This window comes from Coenobita brevimanus, chromosome 72, assembly GCF_032717465.1.
Source record: "Coenobita brevimanus isolate Jiangsu-jjx chromosome 72, ASM3271746v2, whole genome shotgun sequence".
Classification (NCBI taxonomy): domain Eukaryota; kingdom Metazoa; phylum Arthropoda; class Malacostraca; order Decapoda; family Coenobitidae; genus Coenobita; species Coenobita brevimanus.
The window spans coordinates 29,335,849-29,346,455 of NC_137025.1; positions in this window are offsets into that span (position 1 = coordinate 29,335,849).

Consider the following 10,607-nt stretch of genomic DNA (forward strand, 5'->3'; position numbering starts at 1 on the left):
ACTGGGCACCTGGGGAAATGGAAATGACTTTAAACACTGGCAAGAAACTAAGAACTGATGTGTCCCTCTCCATTGGTGAGCTGAACACCTGTTTTTGGATGGACATGGCAGTCATCTGGGCTTCAGGGGTTAATAAAAGTATTATAGTATTGATATTAAGCTATAAATTTCAAAAAAGCAATGTAACCCTTTCGCACATGATGACCCAATGCGAGTCATAATCCTTGCAGTCTGAAGAGTAACCGATGACGCAATATAACACAACTTCCCTATAAATGGTCATGGAAACTTTTCCTGTGGATGGATTTGCGTCAAAGCTGAGGGTGGTCAGGTCTAGGGGAAATATATGGCAACACCTGGGAGCTTATCAGAGGGGCAAGCAGCCTATATTTAGCTCAGTGTTCTCCCAGTAGTCAGCCTAGAAGGGTGTGTGAGTGTGTGGCTGGCCATTTAAACCCATGTTTCCTACTACTGCACTGTCCATATATATAGTGCAGTGTGCTTGGGAAGATGGTTTATAAGTGTTTCTTATATATTTTCCGAGGAAGCCAGACTTGAAAATTCATTACTGATTTTTACTGTTCCCCTGCTGTTCTACACTACCTGAAAAATGTCTTGCAAGGGGTTATCTGAAAAAGAATACATGAAATACTTGTTCAGTGGCAGTGAGAGTGAGGAAACCAGTGAAAGTGAAACAGAGAGTGAATATGTTGAGGAGGAGAGAGTGAGGAGCAGAATGGCATGGTAAATCTGACCCATGGGATGATAAGTGCAAAGCCGTGGTCAAGGCTGCGGTGATTAGCACAACAGAGAGTAATATCACCATCACTACTGCTACTCCTTTCACCACTGCCACCATTGGTGTAACTACTACTCCTTTTACTGCCATCACTCCAAAGACAATTGTCACCTCTGCCATCACTTTTGTGACAACTGCCATCCCTGCCATCAGTCCTATTACCCCCGACACCACTGCCATCACTGCCACCAGTCCTACCACCACTGGAGTCAAGCCTGCCACCACTACAACCACCCCAACACTCATTATCGCCACCTATCTTCCACCCCCCCACTGCAAACACTGACCTCTTTCCCCCCACAGTCACCCTACACTCTCACCACACTCCAACCTGCTCACATCTCACCACGCATCCAAGATATTTCCATATCATCTTCCCCTGCTAAATCAGGAAAGTCACTGTCCCCTTCAGACTTCATTCCCCCTCAATATAAGCAAGCTTCATCAGCAGCAGCAGCAGCACCACAACCATCTCCACAACCATCCCCACCACAACCATCTTCATCACAACCATCTTCATCACAACCATCACCACAACCATCTCCATCACCACGATCTCCTGAACCTTCATCCACCCAGCTATCATCAACACAATCATCATTACCATCTCCCTCCCCACCACAAAGACGAGGGCGGTGTGGGCCTAGGCGAGGTAGTGGTGGGTGGCCAAGAGGTAGTCGTCTGTCTTGAGGTCTTGTGCACCACACACGTACACAGCCAAGCATTTCCCCAGGTGATGACCATCAGGAGGAGACTTGGAGTTCTGGGTCATTCACACCCAATTCTGGCCCCTTCACTGAAACCCCAGGTTTGAGAGTGGCAGCACCAACAACACCACTCCAATACTTCCAACTTTTTTTTTTAGCATGGAGTTGCTGACCAACCTGATGGTCAAAACCAACAACTATGCCATGTTCCTGGGGACTGCACTAGATGTTTGGTACCTCTGGAATGAAGAGGAAATGGCCCAGTTCCTTATATTATACTTTGTTATGGAGATTTGTGAACTGCCAACCATAAGACACTATTGGCGTTCAACAGAGGTTCACGAATACCCCATATTTCAGTGAGCTATGAGTGGAAAGCACTTCAGGGCCATCCTGAAGAATTTTAATGCTTTCAATAGTCTCCCTATACCCGAGGGCAATCAGGACTGGCTGATAAGGATTCACACAGTGATGCAGTATCTCCTTCAGAGGTTCAAGGAGCTTTACATCCCGGGCGGACATCTTAGCTTGGATGAGGGATCTCTGGCTTGGAAGGTGTGGCTCTCCTTCCATGAATATAACCCTATGAAACCCCAAAAGTATGCCATAAAACTATACATCTTGGGCGAGGCAAGGAGTGGTTACATTTGGAATTTGGAAGTATACACGGGGGAGAAGAAGTCTCTAGAGAACACAGTGTGAGGCCTCGTTGAACCTTTGAAGGGCAAAGGATACAAGTTGTATATGGACAATTATTACAGCTCTATCACTGTGCAAATGCCTCATCGCAGAGGGAATGTATGTGTGTGGCACAGTACAACTGGCAAGGAGAGCACCGAGGGAGCTGCAGGACATCACCAGTGCCAAATGTTTTCCTGATGATGAAGTGGAAGCTAGGCACAAGGACAATGTAATGGTGTTACTGTAGAAGGACAAATATATTGTAAGTATGGTGTCCACCTTCCACAGTGACACCACCGTCCCTAAGCAGGTGCATGGGAAGGTCAAGGGTCCAGACAAAAGATTCCACCACATTCTGAAAATAGTGACCAAGCCCGTTGTGGTGGGGGACTATAACCGACACATGGGCGGGGTGGATCATTTCAATCAGATGATCCAGTACTTCCCCACCCAAAGGAGGATGCTCAAGTGGACCAAGAAACTGACTATTTATTTCATTCACATGGCCCTCTTCAATGCCTAGACCCTGTATAAAAAGAACACCACCAGGCCTATGACTCTTCTGGAATTCCAGGAGCACATATGCCACAAACTCCTGGCATTCTAGGGGGAGGAGTGGCCGGCATTGTGTCATGCCCCTCACCTTCCCTTGCAACGACAACCACCTGTACCTGCAGGAACCTCTACATCAACTGCAGCCTCCGCTCTACCTGCAACAATCGCTCCACCTCCTGCAATGATCGCTCCACCTCCTGCAGTAGCTGTTCCGTTAGGAGTAACTCCACCAGTTACTTCCACAACTGCTGCACCTCCCGCAGTAGCTGGCCCACCAGTTACTTCCACAACTGCCCCACCTACCGCAGTAGCTGGCCCGTCAGGAGTAACGTTGCCAGTTACTGCCATGACTGCTTCACCTCCTGCAGTAGCTGGCCCATCAGGAGTTACTTGGCCATCTCTTGCCACTGCACCTCCAGCAGGAGTATGGAGGCGAGGAGATGGAGGAGCACCGCCATCCAAGCGCCGTTGATATATCGATGATAGGACACACTTGGACTCAACTCTGCACCACACCCTGGAGAGAATCCTCAACAGGAAAAGGCTGTGGTGTGTGTTGTGCTACTTCAACAAGAGGAGGAGGGGCACCAGCTATATATGTCCTGTTTGTGTGATGTGCCGCTCTGCACAGGACTGTGCTGTCACCAGTATCATACTGATGAATGCATACAGTAGTAAATCACATCGCAAACACACACACACACACACACACACACACACACACACACACACACACACACACACACACACAGGCTATGGTCGTACCTGTTCTCCTCTCTGCAACTTCATCTCCTCTCAAGAAACACTACAACACTGATAGAGGATGTGAATAACCAGCATATTTGTCTAGTTTTTATACTATTGTATTGTACGGAATAAAATGTGTGTTTACTATATATTTCTCATAGGGATAATGTGGTAGATTTCATTGCTGTTCTCTCAGTCATTATACTCGTTAAGAATAGGTCACATCAAAAATCTGAAGAAAGCTTGATCAAGCTGATGATTTCTTAAGCATACCTATGTAAAGCAAAGTAACCTATGTGTGAAAATAATTGGAAAAAAGTTACGAAAGACGAATATACTCAGCTTATGGGCCGGAGCATAGGTGCTGTCACTGAGCGCAACCCATCGTAACTTTTCAAAATTCATTTTCTCAATAACAGTAAGGGTTATAACACTAAATTATACAGTATCATGGGTTTCCTTAACCTTTGGGCTACAGTGCTAGATAGAATTTACATTTATGTTTGTTACAGTGTCACTAACAACATACGAAATAATAAACAAATCAGACCTTTTTAGGCGATTTTAATTAGTTTTTTTCGATTTACTCGCAACTATTGGACGTATCAATTTGAAACTTTCACATATGAAAGATTGTGAAATTCTGCATATAGACATATCCCTTGCAAATGCATGTCATGGGAAAAAATTTTCACGGTGATGTTGGGAAGTCATGAGAAGCAAGTTTTCACCTAAATAAGGTTTATTCTGGCTTCATTTCTATACAATTATTCATCTGTTTTATTTTTTTTTTCTTATTTGATAGTATAAACATCAATGAAGATGATGGGAAGCGATTTATAACAATATAAGATCTTTCCGAGGGTAAATTGGTCCATAGAATTTTTTTCCTTGCTGCGCGAGCGGAGCCAGCCTGAGCAAGGTTTTTGTTCTGTGGGTGGAACCAAAACTTACTGAAAACTTTTGGTGTGTGAGAGGGGTAATATGTCAATGTATAGATACTTTTAAAAGCTTGATTGTTTAATATATTGTTGTAGCTAATTTTGCTTAACACCAGTCTACCTGGTTAAGCAGATCAGGCCAACCACAGGTAAGCCTCTACAGGGCGTTACTACAGATTCCTTATACAGCTGATGTTGCATCTGTGTCTTAGTGTGACAAGTGATTTGCAGTGTTCCATTACACAGATTACGTTGTGTGGGTCTCTCGTACAAGTGAGGCGTATCATCTGTGACTCCACTCAACCTGAATCTAAGCTGTTAACTGAGAAGGGCTGGGTGATGTCCTATCTAAGCCTAGCTAAGTGGGCTTACTGATGGGTGAGTATCACTAGGCTGGACTAATAATGAAGTATGCTAGTTACAGTGTTGTATTGCCCTGTGTGTGAGATAAGTATATAGGTGTTTCGGCACTGCATGTGATAAAGGTGTTTGGAGATGGGATGTTGTTGAAGAGGGTTTGGTAACGTTTGTGTGAGGATTTTTTTATGTACGTAGTTGTGTTGCAAACCTCAATCATGTAATGACGGGTATGTTGTAAGTTAGCAACGCCTGCCACATAGAACTCTGTGCCTCTAATATCAGGATATTATCTAACAGATGGGATTTTTAGTTTCAAAGTGTGAGTTGTGGGAGTGGTTTTTGGTGCAGCCAGTGATGATGCATAGGGTGTTGTGCTGTATCGTCTGCAAGGTGCTGTATTAGTTGTTAGATAAGATGAGTGTCCATGCAGGGGAGGTATAAAACATCACTGATATAGTGAACTGTTTGTAAAGTAGGGAGATTGTTTCTTTGTGTTGCTCGTCATTATCATCCGGGCCTCCTTTCCCATCCTAGGGCAGGGTGAGGAGTAGCAATGTCCAGACAGCCCAAATGTATCCAGTCCAATGGGCCACGCTTCCATTCACTTGTCATTCAAGCCCCGGGAATCCTGGCTCTATCAGATCCCCCCAAATCATCCACTATGTTCTGTAACTTCACATAAATGTATCCAACTGAGTCAGTCCGGATGCTGCCACGTTAAAAAAGGATGCCAAATCCCTGATCATACACTTCTCCTCACAACATTCATCCTGCCAGCTCGTTCTCTTGTCAGTTCCCCCGCCTTGCCAACTTCCAAACCTCTCTTCCTCACACAGTCATCCACCATATCTCTCCACCTTCTCCTTGACCTACCTCGCCTCGTCCCTCTTTCAATTTCGCTCAGATATACCTTTTTCACCACTCTCTTGCGATCCATTCTCTCCACATGACCATACCATCTCAGCACACTGTTTTCAATTCTGGTGTCCACCGACTTCCTCACTCCACATCTTTCACGAATCACAATATTTCATATCCTATCCACGCTCTGTACTCCACATACACTCCTCGGTGGTCCCATCTCCACTGCTCTTATTCTTGACTTTTCAGTTTCATGCCACACCATATTCTCACATCCATACGTTAAAGTAGGCACCAACACTCCCTCATGTAAGCCTCATGCAGCTGCAGCTGTCAAGCCTCTTTTTCTTATCAAGACCTTCATTGCACCAGTTACTTTTCTTCCTTGTGTCACTCTACTTTCCACTTCTTTTGCACATTTTCCTCTCTTTTCCACCACTGCACCCAGGTATTCGAACTCTCTCACCAATTCTAGTCTCTCTCCATTCACTGTAACATCACAGTGGGAGTCACCTTCTCTCTCAGGTACCATCACTTTACTATTTTCTACATTTACTCTCAAGGCACGATGCTCACAGATGTCAGCAAAACTCTGCACTAGCCTACCAAGTTCTTGTCCGGTACTTGCAAGCAATACTGCATCATCAGCATACAACAAATTTGAGATATTCCACCCATCACCATTCATTACCAGCGCCATCTCTCTCTCTCCATTACTCGTGTTTTTACTTCTCTCATCATGCCATCCATATATATATATATATATATATATATATATATATATATATATATATATATATATATATAATGAACAACCATAGGAACAACACACAGCCTTGTCACACGCCCACACCAATCGTGAACCATTCACTTAGTTGCCCATTAACCCTTACATGTGTTTCACTACCATCATAAAAACTCTTGACAGCAGCTAGCAGCTTACCTTCTACACCATACATGCACAAAACTTTCCACAATCCTTCCCTGTCCACTTTGTCATATGCTTTTTCCAGAGCCATGAAGGCTGTAAACACCTTATGGTCCTGCTCACAAGCCTTCTCTGCTATCTGTCTCACTGCAATTATTTGATCAACACATCCTCTGCCACTTCTAAAGCCACCCTATTTATCACTCACTAAGACTTCTGATATCTCTTACTTTCTCTATAATAATTCTTCCATATACCTTCCCTGCCACACTCAATAAACTTATGCTGCGATATTTCTTGCAATCACTTTGCTCACCTTTATTTTTGTACAGGGGTGCAATCACAGCCTTTTTATATTCTGCAGGCACAGTTTCACTTATCCATGCCTTCTTACATATGTCCAACAAGCACTTCATTCCACTCTTTCCATTACACTTAACCCGAGGCATCCTGATGACATATGGGTGCATCACCACATTTTGTCATGGTGACACCCGATGACGTATCCATATGTTTTGCAATTGTGAGGTCCATCATTTGCACATTTTTCACATTTCACGCATGATTTTTGGTTCGTAGACACGGGACACCTTCCTTAACCTGCCGCCAGGCGGGGACACTCCCTGACCCCGTGAGACCCGCATGCGGCCTTGTCTCGGTCACTTGCCTGTTACCAGTGACCCAGCACAGACATGGTACGCCAAGGTCTCTCTGACACCGAAGTACACGTCACCCTTGATGCCTTCACAGGCGACAGCAATTCCCCACTCGATTACAATGTGGCAGACAAGGAGTACTTGCTTCCTGAGGATGAGACGAGCAACAGTAACGGGGAAGTACCGTGTCTGAGGAAGCAGCAATATGTGACTTGCCGTGAGGCTAGAGAATGCCAGCCTGGACCTCAACCACATGCACGCACCTCTCTCCAGCTCTTAGAAGAAGGGGAGGATGAAGGCGAGGACAAGGACGAGGATGAGGACGGAGCTGTGGAACATGGTGTTCCCTCGTGACTTGGGAGGGAAAGGATTTCGCATGCAGGGAGCTGAAGGGGCAGCGAGGAGGAAAATCAGGTATGGGGCTTCTGGTTTGTATGGGGAAGGCGGGAGTGGTGTGGCAGGAGTGAACGGTGAAAGGGAAGTGGTGGTGGGAGGGAAGCAGGGTGAGCATGTGGTGCACCTGGGCAGCGGGCAGGTGAGGAGCCGCCCCTTAGCACCTCTTTCTCCCCGCAAGATTTCCGCGCTTCCTACCCACAGCCCCGTGATGTGGGGAAAGGAAGGAAAGGGAAGGGAAAGAGGAAGGGAAAAGGAAGAGGGAAGAGGAGCGCCACTGGGGAAGGGCACCACTCTCCACCTCCCCAAACTCCCACCACCCTCTCCTCCCCAGCCTGACAAAGGCAACGATGGGGATGAGGCTGGAGACAGTAGTGTGTCATGGAACTAGGAAGATGGGAGCAATTTCACTCCAATCATTCACCCTTCACTGAGGAGTGGTGGTCTGGCTGCACGGCTCCTGGAATCCATGCAGGCTTCACCTGGGTGAATTTCTTACACTTATACTTTGGTGAGGAGTTTCTGGAGCGGATTGTGGAGCAAACCAACACATTCGCAAGCAGCCAGTGCCATGAAAGTGAGCATGAAGGTAAGTGAAGCAGGCATTCCCTCCAGTATGACTACCCATTTACCACAGGTGAGATGTTTAGCCCTGGTTCTTTTGCTGGGTACTGTACAGAAAAGACAGATTCCAGGATACTGGTCTACAGACCCCATGACCAGCACACTTTTCTTTGGGAACATAATGGGCTGGAATAGATTTCGGCAAATTCTGAGCCGCCTCCACTTTTACGATGTTGACGATCCTGCTAATGCAAATAACACAGATAGAATGAGGAGATTATGGCTGGTATTTAATCACCTGCGGGAAAAGTTCCACTCATCCTTTTATCCTTATAGAGACCTTGTCACAAGACCTTGTCTTGTGTTGTGGAGAGGCAATATTTCTTTAATTTCACCAGTACATACCCAGCAAGAGAGTTCAAGATCTTTGATATGTGTGACTGTAAGATTGGTTATGTGCAAGACATAGTCTTGTACGTGGTAAAGAAAATTGTAGGGGAGTACATTCATCGTGGTCATGTGCTGTACCTGGACAACTGGTACACTACCGGTAGCCCCTTTCTCGCTCAGTACCTCCACCTTCACGACACCAGAGTCTGTGACACAGTAATGAAAAACCATCAGCATTTGGTCAAGGTTAGGAGGAAACTTGACAAGAATGAGGTGGTTTCTTTCAGGTCAAATAAAATCCTCACTACCGTATGGAACCACAACAGGGAAGTTTGCCTCCTGTCGACACCTCCCCCTAATGCACCGCACCGACTCTGTATATTACCGCAGCAAGACGAGGCGCCACGTCTGGAAACCGGAGTCGGTACTGGACTACAATGTCAACATGAGGCAAATAAACCAGTCTGACTCCATGACTTCTAGTGTGGAGTGTGCCAGGTCCACGATGAAGTGAACTGCCACTACCTCCATGCCATGACTATAGAAACTTCAGAGACCTTTGAGGGGTTTGTGAGGGAGTTGTCTAACGAAATCATTGCAAACTACGCGGAGGACAGGCCCCACAAAAGCCCCCACCCCACCACTGCCGCACAGACCCCTACAACTCACCACTTGCCAATTCTCCAGCACCATCCCTCCTCAACCGAACTGCCCTAGACCCCAGCAGCTCTGTCATGTCTGCCGTAACTTGAAAGTAAGACAAACCACTCAAAGAAAAGACACGAGGTATGAGTGTGTGGATTGCAACATTGGACTGTGCATTGAGCCTTGCTTAAAAAATACCACACCTTAGTGTATTACTGATACTGTGTGTGCTTGCAATACGATGCTCTAATTCCGGGTAAATATGCAATAATCTGATGCTCACTATAATATTTATTAAAGCCTGTATTTATATGATACCAGTAATATAAGGTGGAAACTGGTATAGTGTTAGTGGAAAAGTATAATGTAAGTGGAAAAACAGAATGTAAGTTGAAACAATAGTCATAGCGAGTTCGCTTACGATGTAAATATACTATAATCTGATGCTCACTATAATAGTAAGGACTGTTAACCCCTAAAACGCGGGCTTGTTTACCAGTGACTTGCGTGTCCCGCGGGGTTATTTGGGCTCCGACAGACTCTCAAAAAATATTTGCCAAAAATCAGTTATTAGTCCTAGAATAATAAAATTATATATGCTTATTGCACATACCTTCAGCTTTCTCCTGGAATGATTGTTGAGCCTTCGTCAGTTTCCGTAGGACTTGTGGAGACCACTGAAGTAGGGTAACTAAGTCTCCACTTTACACTTCCCGACAACCCGTTATATGATTACCACAGCCAGATACAAACACTATAAACACTATTCTACCATTTTCAAGTACTTTGGGATCCATACTAAAAAAAAAAACACTGTGAAAGCAATGGAAATTATGAGCGCGTCTGATCGCCGCACTTGCGCTAGTTCGATCTAGGCACTCTGTCATTTATTATTCATAAAACCCCTCACACTTTATATTTCTATTACAATATCACACTTATATATATCTGGAGTCTTTCTCCATAAGTTTCCTTCAGTCGTATTATTTTATTGTCACTGAAGTCATTCAATTTTTCAGTCAGTAAAATACGTAGAGAGCCACGGATTCACTCTCACTGTTATAACATAAATTATTTGTACTCATATTCTTATATTACTAATTACTTACATTACTATTTACATTTTCTATTCTATTTTCAATATTTACCCTTCTATTTTACTTACAATATGTTATTCACTGTCACTTTCAGTAAGATAAAACTATAATACACTGTTCAATCATATGAACTGAACATCCATTGCTTTCACCTGCTATTTACACATTATTTACACATTATTTCCAAATAATTCTGCTTCCACACTTGCACTGTTAGAACTGCTTCTGGCTGTGATAATCGAAGAAGCAGGTTACACAGAGGGGAACCTGTCATTCAGCGCAC